Raw genomic sequence first — 12,145 nt, forward strand, 5'->3', positions numbered from 1 at the left:
AGTAGCAAAGCTCAGATTTTGGGGGCAGATCCATGACTTGAACTATCTTCCGGAAAACATATAAAGCAATAAATAAATAAATAAATAAATAAATAAGAAAAAACAGAAAAATAAAAAAACACAAAAAGCACAAGCCTCTCATGTGAAGTTACAGAAGAGTGATCCAGTGGTCGCTTCTGACCAGGCCATTTTAGCTATGACAGTGCATAGTGACCCTTAATTTGATGGGTCTTATATAAAGCTTTGTGCAATATTGTCATTTTAACAAACCTCATCCAGAGCATACATAACGACACAGGATATGATTGCCATGTCCTTGCTGTGTATCAAGTTATTTTTCTGTGTCCTTGATTGTCAGGCATATTACAGCAACAATCTGAGATGGCTGGTAGACTTGGAAGAAAGTGGATATGAAAGATCCCCGTTTGATATCAGTACAGCCATTTCTTAAGAATGAGAATCCTTTAAGCTGGCCCTCACTTAGCCCCGTGACATTAGACAATAGACCAGAAAGTACAGAAAGCACATTCCCACCCACTCTCTAGGAAGCTGCCCGACCATAAGAACAGAGGGTATAGAACATATTTACTGCAGGGCAATTACAAGACAGGAAACATCTCTGGGAAGCTGACTGACCACTATAGAAGTAAGATGTCCTTGGTACTGAATGCAGCTGTGCTATAGGCTGACATCGCTATAACCTTGTCCTGGGAACTCCAGAAGAGAAACACCTGCCAAGACAGATATCCTTGATCCTTGTCCTGGGAACCCCAGGATAAGAAAACATATATCAAGTCAGACGTCCTTCCTACAGAAATAGCTACATTGATGTGGTTAAGGCCTTATCCCAGGAATTCCAGTATGAGAAACATCTGCCTAGTTATCCTTGGCACCGAAATAGCTGAGCTAATGAAACTGTGTGATCGTAAATGACTGTTTAAGCTGTACATTTCTGTTGTTCGAGGCTCCTCACATCCCTCCTGCGTGTGGACCGTGTCGAGCCCCAGTGCATTGGTATCCCAAAGTAAACCTCTTGTTTTTACATCAAGACTGAGTCCTGTGTGTTCATGGGGTGGTGATTGTCCTCAGGACTGGAGCGAGAGTCTCGTCTGTCTGAGGGTCTTTCAGATAAAGCTATAGTTGTGGGTTACACACCTCAGCTCTCATTGGCTAATGCTGTCCTCACAGTCCTTGGAGGCCCCTTTGTAAGACTACCTGTTGGAAAGTGGAAGCAGCTTTATTTGAGCTCAAAGTGAACCTGACGAGCAACGTAGAGAACAAGATGGGGTAATTGAGACCCTGTCTAAAACCAGCACTGAAACCCACCCTCCATTCAAAGCATCATCTACCAATTCTTGAATTTTTACCATTCTCTGCCAACCAGTCTTTCATTCAGGAAAGGTAGAAAAGAACTGGAAATGATCTTTGTATTCTAAGGACCTCGATCTGTCTTTCCTTAGGTCCACGTTAAGAACAAATGAAATGGGAATCACCATCTGAACAACTAATTATCACCTACTCAGCATTTCTAGCCTAATACTGTGCCTATGGCAATCTCAAGCTTCCCTGAGTGTTGCTGCCCCAGCAAGAAGAATGAAGAACTGAGGTCAAACCCCAGTGAACCTTTCAAGGGGTTAGAAGAAAGCCATCAGAGATACTGCACTTCTTTGTCCTTAGATTAAATCAAGATGATAAAACGTGAATCTATTGGGCTATTCAACCATACATCTTCCTCACAACCCCACCTATCTGAGTTCATTGCTTGGCAGAATTCATGCCCCACCATCCTAGATATTTCTTGATTCATTGCTGCCAAGGGCCAGGTTTCCTGAGTTTTGTTTTTTATAGAATTGGGTGTAGGCAATCATAGTTGCCCTCTGTAAGAAATGACAAATATCTATAATAACTGACCACACTGGACTTGTGTATACAAGTACAGTAGTGGAAAATTCAGCATAACTGAGGAGTGGGAAATCACCACTGTGTCCTGGCCTTTCTCTGCCCATATCACAGCTCACAGGCAGCTGGGGCAAACCTTGAGTTCCTCTGTAGAAACAGAGTGATGTTGAATGGACACTGAGCAGGCAGAGCAACACAGCTGAGGCAACTCAATTCCAGCAACAAATGCATTATTTGTTTCCCATCTTAACAGCTCCCTTTGAGGACTTGTCCCCACACCTAGCTTAAACACAGCAATTTTCATACATGCCCGCCTGCTATTTCATATTGTTGCTGTAATACGCCTCCACATCATAGATTCCAAAAAAGAAAGAAAATAAACCTGACACTGAGAAGGGTGATGCGTGTCAACATCTAGTGTGTTGGGGGCCCAGGTACGGTCACAAATAACCAGGACACAGGGGATGCAGAGCAAAGGCAGATGCAACTGCATGCAGCTGCAAGCTTATTAACCCTTATATAGGCATGAATATGCATTACCTCACTTTCCCTTTTGGCAAGATATAATAAGATCGTTATTCCCATGATACCAGGAACGACTGAGGCAAGACTAGGCAAAGAAGTGAGACTAAGCAAAGGCTTCTCCTTAAAATATCTGTATAGCAAATCACCCCTCTTCCTAGTATCACAATATACTTGTCATAACCCAGAGAGCATGAGAGCCGCTTCCACAAAAAACGGACACAGTACAGCATAGAGTAAGGTAAAGTGAGAAAAACATTTCCTTCTCAAGGGCAGCATTGCAGCCCCTGCTTGCATCTCTCAGCCGTCTTTCCTTGATCCTGTCTGGGAAGTGTCTCTCAGTGACTCCTCAATTTCACTCTTTGTCCTTTTGTTTTAAAAGTAACACTTTCTATAACATAGCTAAATGTCCTTGAAGGGGTTTAATCATGCAAAAAGAAAGCAATATAATATATAATGTATGCAACCTTTAATGAGTGTATCTATTTTCTTAGGGGTATTTTTCAGATACCTTCCCAGATCTGGATTTAAATTTGGTAATTGTTATCTGGAATATATATTGGTTATATATTCCAGTTTTCTGGCGTAAAGTCCTCGGGAGTAAGAACTAATGATTTTGGAATTTGCTCGGTGTCTATTGTTATGGCCCTCATTTCATTTCTGATTTTTAAGTCATGTATTGTCTCTCTTGTGCATTGTTAGTTTGAGGAAGGGGTTGTCTCTCTTGTGGATCTTCTCAAAAAAAAAAGAGGAAGAAAAGAAAAAGACAGCTCTTGCTTTCCTTGACTTTGTATTTTTCTCTTTGTTTCTAAAGGCTTGATTTCAACCCTGAGTTTATTGCCCTTCATCAGATCCTACCAGACTGTCTATGGGATGAGGCTTTGCCTCCTCTTGGTAACAGCAGCATGGAATAAATGAAGCTTCTGCTGATCTCTGTTGTGGTGTTGCACATCACAATCTCACCGAAAACCATGCATAGCCTGGTTTTAGGCTCTATTAAAGCAGCCAACTAATTCAGTGTTCCCTGCAAGGTGCCATGGAACAGTAGTAACATAATTCTGCATGCACATCGACAGGTTTCTCCACGGTCTTCTGGGTCATCTGATAATAATTTATAGTGAGTTCATGGATGAACACACACACAAACATACACACACACTTTAATGACATGGTGCATATTCTTTGCACACCAAAAATAAAGTGAGCGTTACTGAAAATGCACCAATAATGGAATCGATGGAGGGAGCTGTGGGGAAGCTGGGGCTTAGAGTTACTTAAAAGACCAGATGCAGATTCGCAGATTCTCCTTCTATTGGAGGAGAAACTTGATAGACAATGTGGTTCTTTATTTTCTTTCTCTAGAGCACACAGGACTAGGGTGGCAGCTAGGGCTTTGAGCATGTTTGGCAAGTACTGTAGCACTGAATTAAATCCTAGGGCTGGAACCCTATTAATCATCTACAACAATTACAGGGCAGGCTGGATGACGACACTCAGCTGACATTGTGGACATCTCAAGACAGTCACTGGACAATGGCTGACACACTTGTCTGGAGACTGGAAATGTTTCTCGATCTTGGAGAGGAAAGAAGGACCCTCCAACTACACTGTCCTCTAAGGAAGTTTATTCAGGTGAGGGATGACAGGGACTGTTTTGTCTCACGTCACACATGTCAGTAGAAAATATCCTAGGTATTGGATGCCGCTGTTAGCATTAACAGAACAAAGCCCATAGTGTTGGGAAGGATAATAAATTATGAGTAGGATTAGAAAACCCCAAGCCTCTTCCAGGTTCTAGGAGAGCAAAAAAAAAAAAAAATACCACGAAATACGGCATTAATGTGATAGTTTGGTTAAATCTAGTTACTAGTTTCTATTGTGATACCTATTGTCAGTGCCTGCGCCGACAGTGTGTGAATATCGGGTGTAGGTTTGTGGGGTTGAAAGAAAACACGTACACGGGTCACCCCTTTTTAGCGAGTGCCACCAAGGCTTTACTGAGATCTCCTTATATACCAGAGGCAAAAGCCGTGGAAAAACAACAAGGCAGGTGAAAATCCCCAACCAGGAAATTAGGACAAGTCTGTGAGGTGAAAGTTCCAGCCCAATCAGGGGCATAAACAGCTTCTTAAAAACAAGAAGCAAGAAAGCTCAGTGGGGAGGAAGGGTGCCATGGAAAATCCCAGCCCCAAATCAGGGGCTAAAAGCAGCTGTCAAAGGTGTAAACAATTTCTTGCTATAGCAGGCTGAAAGGCTCAGCGAGGGGGGAGGGAAACACCAAGGTAGAGCCCAACAGGAGCCTTCACTGGTGGCTCTAATGTTTCACTTTCCTCTGCCAACTGGCCTCCACACTGTTTCTAGGACCATAATGATTGCAAGTCTTCCTCCTAAGGAATTTTGTGGCAACCATTGAATGCTAAGCACAAGGCTTCATGGGTGTTCCCCTAACACACACCCATGTTGCAATCTTCCATGCAGGCTATTTCTTGATGTGATTTCAAGCACCTGTACATAATAAGACAGGAGAACATTTTGACTGCATATTCAAACTCGTATTATTTCTCAGGAATTTTTAATGGCTAATATTGGTGAAGAAGGATAATTTGAGTTAGGATGAGACATTTTTTGGGCAGGATTTGGAAGGAAACATTCATTTAGATGCATAGGAATTACTAAGGTTTTTATAATCAACCCTTGAGGAAAATTTGGCTTCGGAAGCAGGAGGTGCTCAGTGGCTCTGCCCCGGGAAAGTCTCCTGGAAAGGCCACCTCAGCTTATGCTCAGTACAGGGAGAACATTAGCAGGGAGGCAAAGTCTGCTCCCCACGACATCAGCTGTCCCTTCTTGGACATTCTATTGTCTCCTAGAGAGTTCTTGGCGTCCTCTGCTATGTCACCAATGTTGTAGTGACAACCAGTGCCCTAGATTGTCTCAGTCCGAGTCTGGCAGATACATCCTAAGACATATTTTCCAGTCTTAGAAGTGTTTTGGGAGGGGGGATGTCGATTGTGGAGAGACTAGGGTGAAGGAGTCTGACCTTTCATCTCAAAGAAATGATGGACATAGAAAGTGGTTCTGGGGAATGTGGAGTAAGTTCTGGGCAGTGTCTTTTGAGCATCTGTGGAGGCGGGGGGGAGGGATGGTTGGGGTCCTGCAAGCTTAAGCTGACCTTTCTAGCAATTGGCCATAACAACTGGAGCATCTGCAAAGGAATTGAATTTCCATGAATATCACAATTCCTGAAAGTCATGGATTTCAGAACATTAATTTTCCCATCCCCAAAGAAAGGATATGGTAAGGCCAATGCTACTATTCTGTGAACTTCTGGCCTTTACTTTTAAAGTGGATTGGTGGCTTGTTTTTTGTTTGTTTATTTATTTATTTAGTTGGTAATATTATTTATTGCCAAAGTCAAACATCTGGGTTACATCCTGGGACCCACATGACAGAAGGAGAGAAATGGCTCCTGAAAGTTGTTTGGTCATGTGCTGCACACACACACACACACACACACAGACACACACACACACACACACTCACACACACACACTCACACACACACAGACACTCACACTCATCACACACAAACTTTTACGCAATAGTAATTTTTCTTAGAGTCTGATATAATTGGTTCTAATACAAAGACAGCCTGAGTGTAGTTACTATATAATTAAATTGTACTCATGCTCTCAGGCAAAGAGTTTAAAGTTTATAGGTACCTAATAAACTCGCATTGGGACATATAAAGAACATTTAAATGTTCAGCAGAAATACAAAGAACAACTAATTTAATTTGTTAAAAGTGAAAGCTTATACAATTCTGAAGGTTTTTATGCTGGTTTTATTATACATGTAATTATGAAAAGAAAACATACATACTTGATCAATGAAATGAGGAAGATTGATTTAAAGAACAGAAAAATGGATGGTACTTCAAAATTTCCATGATTACATATTAACTATTTAATTCCCTCCACAATAGCAAGAAACGGACATTATTATTTATGCGACATTACAGATACATAAACCGAGAAAATATTGTTTGGCCTGATTTTCTGAGTTTTTTAAAGGTTTAGTTAATTGACAGAGCTGTGCTTTAAAATTAGGGTCCATATTCTTCTGTTTTAAATGTGTGACACTTTTCTCTTTTTTTCTCCATCTTTATTAAATGGGTATTTCTTATTTACATTTCAATTGTTATTACCTTTCTGGGTTTCCAGGCAAACATCCCCCTAACCCCCGCTCCCCTTCTCTATTGGTGTTCCCTCCCCATCCTCCTCCCATTACCGTCCTCCCCCCAACAATCCCTTTCACTGGGGGTTCACTCTTGGCAAGACCAAGGGCTTCCCTTTTATTTCTAGTGGGTGCTGCTCTCCCTGCTCCGTGGGAAGTGGATGGGGGGAAGGCCCGGGCCTGAGGTGAGTTGGAACTGGGGTAGAAAGGCATAGGGCCTCCTAGGTGAGAATGCCAAACCACCACTGCTGCTGCAGCCACCATGGAGAAGCCCTTGTTCCTGCTGCAGGGAGGAGAGTCTGGTGGCCACAAGATGGCTGAAGGGGAGCTGAGAGTGGACAGTTTCATCACCCGCCTGCTGGAGGTATGAGGATATCGTCCGGGAAAAATTGTGCAGATGACTGGAGCAGAAGTCCGAGGGCTGTGTATCACGTCTCGTGAAATCTTTCTTAGCCAGCCAACAGCTGTGAACACAGGTTTCTTTTGGAGAGCAGGCCTGTGCAGGCCCAGAACCTAGGTGGGACAGTTCAAGCTACCCTTTTTCCATGGCCAATCTCAGATCATATTCAGAAAGTATTTCTTGGGCTAAAGAGATGGCTTAGTGGTTAAGAGCACTGACAGCTCTTCCAGAGGTCCTGAGTTCAAATCCCAGCAACCACATGGTGGCTCACAACCATCTGTAATGAGATCTGATGCCCTCTTCTGGTGTGTCTGAAGACAGTCACGGTGTACTTGTATATAATAAATGAATAAATAAATCTTTAAAAAAAAAGAGTATTTCTTCCAGGTTTTGGATTTCCAATTTATGGAATTGAACTAACTTAGTGATGGTGGAAGTGACACAGAGAGTTAAAGTACAGAAGGAATAATCCAGAATGTCCACCAACAGTTGCTGTCACACCAGGGCTTTTAAAAGCTCAGTTGCTAGAGAAGCAATGTAGTCTTTGGTTATTCTCAAGCTTAGGTCTTCTAGTCATTATAAGCTGACCATGACACAAAAAGAGTCATCTATATCAAAATAGAGAATAGTAACTAGATTCACACCACACTATCACATTACTACTGTATTTGAGGTTCTCTTTTAATATCTAAGAACCCGGAAGAGGCCTGGGTCTTGCTACACATACTTATAATTTATGTCCCCACTGTCAGCTGAGATTCTTCATGCAGCCTGGGGTCAAGGAGGTCATCCCACAAAGCACAAAACACCCATCTCAGATAAACATGTATGGTTTATTGAATCCAAAACATCCAAGAATTTCAGGACACAATTAAATGTTGAAACCTAAGGATAATAGATAGAGAAGAGAATTAAGATTTCTAGTTCATAGATCCAGTAAACATCTTCAACAAATCATAGCAGCAAACTTCCATAAGGTAAAGAAAGAAAAGGCCATAAAGGTACAACAAGCCTACAGAACATCAAACTAATTGTACCAGAAAAATTCCTCCATTCACGTAATAATTAAAACGCTAAAAGCACAGATCAAGAAAGAACATTAAAAGGGGTAAGGTATAAATATCTAGTAACAAATAAATTCAGACGTATCTGAATTACACCAGACTTCTCAACAGAGATTCTAAAAGTCAGAAAATCTTGGGCAGATGTAATGCAGACACAGGCCCCTATATCCAGCATAATCCTCCATCACCATAAAAGGAAGAACCAGGATATTTCATGAGAAAACCAAATTTAAACAATTCTTTTCTGTAAGAAAGCACAACAGAGGCTAATAGGAGGAAAACTCCAAGACAATGAACTAAACTATAACCAAGAAAAACCAAGACATTAATCTTCTCTCAATAATTTATAAAAAGATAAGCACACAAACATAATTTCACCTATAACCAGAAAAAGAAGAGAAAGCAGCAATCGTTGGATTTAATATCTGACCAGATCTTCTTTCCCTAATCCCAAAGCTCCCAGGGGCCAAACTGCCAGCCAAAGTGTATGCAAGGATGCTCTATGGTTCAAGGTGAGGCCTATTGCCCCACCAAATGCAGATCCTAGAGGTGTGAGGTGGGGATGGATATGTGTGGGTGCAGGAGCACTGTCACATAGGCAAAGCTGAGCAGAAATGGGATGTAAGGTTTGATGAGGGGAGTGTGGAAAGCAGGACAACAGTTGAAACGTAAATAAATAAAATAACCGATTAATAAAAAATAGCGAAAAATAAAATTTCAAGTAAAAAGGTAAATGAAAATTAAACCAAACCAACCAAACAAACAAACAAAAACCCCTGTAGTGTATTGGCCTAATGCTGCTTGTATTTTAATGCTAATTTGTTGAACTCAACACTGGTTAACCCTGAAAAACTGACCCTGCTCCCAGTTAACTGTGATTATAAAGAAGCCAACAGCCAACAGCTGCACAGCAGAGAGATGGGGGAGGGGAGCTTTGAGGGCTTTGCTAGAGAGGATCATGAGGAGGGAAGAAGGAGGAAGAAGCTGCCAGAGAATAAAGGAAGAACATGTGTGATGGAGAGGAGAGAGGAAGAGGACAGCAGCCATGGTTAACGGAGAGGAGCGCCTGGTCCTGAGGGCTGTCCAAGGGGAACAAAGAGCAGCCAAGATGCTACACAGTCAGTAAGAGCAGCTCTCAGGCGAGCAGAGATCAGCAGAGACCCCAGACCAACAAGCTACGCAAGCATAACTCCATCCAAACTCCCTCTCAATATCCCGTGTCCTCCGTGGGCCTGGCCTCAGCGTGTGTCCTGTGTCAGCACATGTGTCTGTCTCAGCTGACATCACTCTGTCCATCAGCACGAGTCCAAGGAAACAGTGAGAAACTACACAGCCCACCAGAAGGGTTTTTGCTGTGGTTCTATGAAGTCCCAACAAATGCAGCTCAACTACAGAATGCAAGGCAGACCAATGCATGTGTGTTCTTAGTGCAGAACCCTTCATCACGTGTCCTTTCACATGTGTGCTTTAGCAGAACATCCTTTTACCTGCGTCTGCCTCAGTGAAACGTTCCTTCACACATCTGCCTTAGCCTTTCACCTGTGTCCACTTCAGAGAACCAATCCTTCAGGTGTAGAATTTCTCTAGATTAGCAAACCGCATACAGAACATTCAGAACAAAACAAGGTGTGTGGTCAGCATGTCCTTGAGCCAAGTCCCTTCTCCTCATCAGTGACAGCAGGCGTGTTACAGCAACAATATGAAATGGCTGGCAGGCATGGAACAAAATGGCAAAGGTATTCTGGGGGATGTCACACCATACCAGCCACCAGCTCAGCTGAATTTTTAAGTTTTGATGGTACAAGTGAATATACTTGACCTTCAAACGCTGAGAGAGCCCATCATAATATGAACTATATAATCTGGGCCAAGACCGCCTCTAGGGCAAAGGCCCTCAGCCTGGGGGTCGTGACCCACACAGGGTCTCCTATCAAATAGTTTACACTACAATAAAGATTCATTACAGTAGCAAATTTACAGTTGTGAAGTAGCGACAAAATAATTTGTAGTTGGGGGTCACCACAGCTTGAGGAACTGTTCTAAAGGGTTGAGGCCATAGGAAGGTTGAGAAACACTGCTCTAGGAATTTATGTTTTCTTTCTCTTTCATATTTTTCAGACAGAATCTCAAACTGTAGCTGAGGTTGGCTTGGCTTGGAACACGTGTGTAGTTCATGCTGGCATCAGACTTATGGCAATTCTCCTGCTTCAGCCTCCTACTCAGGAGCCTACCAGGGTGAGATCACAACCACGTAATGGGATTGCTGTTCTTGGTTGTCAACTTGAGTGTACCTGGAATTAACTAATGCCAAATGGCTTGACGCCCTGTGAGGGGGATCTCTCTCTCTCTCTCTCTCTCTCTCTCTCTCTCTCTCTCTCTCTCTCCCCCCTCTCTCTCTCTCCTTCCTTCTTTCTGTTTTCCTCTCTTCAACCCCCTCCTCTTGGTCCTCCTCCTCTTCTTTGGTTTTTTTGAGACAGGGTTTCCCTGTGTAGCTCTGGCTGTCCTAGAATTCATATTGTAGACCAGGCTGGCCTTGAACTCAGAGATCCACCTGCCTCTACCTCCTGGATGCTGAGGCTAAAGGCATTAGCACCATTGGATTTTTTTTTCTTAATTAAATTTTCTGAAGCAAGAAGACCTACTTGTAATCCAAATCTTGGAGATCAGAAGATAAATCTTTAATTCAGATCTTTTGAGATGGAAAGGCCCACCTCTAATCTGGACCACACCTTCTTTTTTCTTTTTATTTTTTTTTTTCATCTTTATTAACTTGAGTATTTCTTATTTACATTTCGATTGTTATTCCCCTTCCCGATTTCCAGGCCAAAATCCCTCAACCCTTTCCCCTCCCCTTCTATTTGGGTGATCCCCTCCTCATCCTTCCCCGATAAGCGCCCTCCCCCCAACAATCATGATCACTGGGGGTTCAGTCTTGGCAGGACCAAGGGTTTCCCTTTCCGCTGGTGTTCTTACTAGGCTATTCATTGCTACGTATGCAGTTGGAGTCCACCGTCAGTCCATGTATAGTCTTTGGGTAGTGGCTTAGTCCCTGGAAGCTCTGGTTGGTTGGAATTCTTGTTCATATGGGGTCTCAACCCCCTTCAAGCTCTTCCAGTCCTTTCTCTGATTACATCAACGGGGGCCCAGTTCTCAGTTCAGTGGTTTAATGATGGCATTCGGCTACGTATTTGCTGTATTCTGGCTGTGTCTCTCAGGAGAGATCTACATCCAGTTCCTGTCGGCTTGCACTTCTTTGCTTCATCCATCTTACCTAATATCTGTATAGGTATGGGCCACATGTGGGGCAGACTCTGAATGGATGTTCCTTCTGCCTCTGTTCTAAACTTTGCCTCCCTATTCCCTGCCAAGGGTATTCTTGTTCCCCTTTTAAAGAAGGAGTGAAGCATCTGCATTTTGGTCATCCTTCTTGATTTTCATGTGTTCTGTGCATCTAGGGTAATTCGAGCATTTGGGCTAATATCCACTTATCAATGAGTGCATACCATGTGTGTTTTCCTGTGATTGGGTTACCTCACACAGGATGATATTTTCTAGTTCCATCCATTTGCCTATGAATTTCATAAAGTCATTGTTTTTGATAGCTGATTAATATACATTGTGTAGACGTACCACATTTTCTGTATCCATTCCTCTCTTTAAGGGCATCTGGGTTCTTTCCAGCTTCTGGCTATTATAAATAAGGCTGCTATGAACATAGTGGAGCATGTGTCTTTGTTATATGTTGGGGCATCTTTTGGGTATAGGCCCAAGAGAGGTATAGCTGGATCCTCAGGTAGTTCAATGTCCAATTTTCTGAGGAATCTCCAGACTGATTTCCAGAATGGTTGTACCAGTCTGCAATTCCACCAACAATGGAGGAGTGTTCCTCTTTCTCTACATCCTCTCCAGCATTTGCTGTCACCTGAGTTTTTGATCTTAGCCATTCTGACTGGTGTGAGGTGAAATCTAAGGGTTGTTTTGATTTGCATTTCCCTTGTGACTAAAGATGTTGAGCATTTCTTTTGGT

At 42.6% G+C, this 12,145-nt stretch overlaps 2 protein-coding genes across 8 annotated transcripts in view; one reads left to right on the forward strand and one right to left on the reverse strand.

The window, feature by feature from the left end:
* LOC147998906 (disks large homolog 5-like) overlaps positions 1-12,145 on the reverse strand; it is a 124,855-nt gene that overhangs the window by 86,630 nt on the left and 26,080 nt on the right. The window lies entirely within an intron of this gene.
* LOC147998910 (disks large homolog 5-like) overlaps positions 1-12,145 on the forward strand; it is a 37,389-nt gene that overhangs the window by 17,026 nt on the left and 8,218 nt on the right. For 2 of the 6 annotated variants that reach the window (XM_087595679.1, XM_087595683.1), the window contains exons 2-3: positions 3,895-4,053; positions 10,237-10,353. The exons of 2 other annotated variants lie outside the window; for them this stretch is intronic. The gene's annotated coding sequence lies outside the window, so the exon portion shown is untranslated. Of the gene's footprint in view, positions 1-3,894; positions 4,054-6,681; positions 7,019-10,236; positions 10,354-12,145 lie in introns of those variants that run through there. 2 more of the 6 variants (XM_087595678.1, XM_087595684.1) reach the window with 2 other exon arrangements.

This window comes from Rattus norvegicus, chromosome 19 (genome assembly GCF_021556685.1).
Source record: "Rattus norvegicus strain SHRSP/BbbUtx chromosome 19, alternate assembly SHRSP_T2T, whole genome shotgun sequence".
In the NCBI taxonomy this organism is placed as follows: domain Eukaryota; kingdom Metazoa; phylum Chordata; class Mammalia; order Rodentia; family Muridae; genus Rattus; species Rattus norvegicus.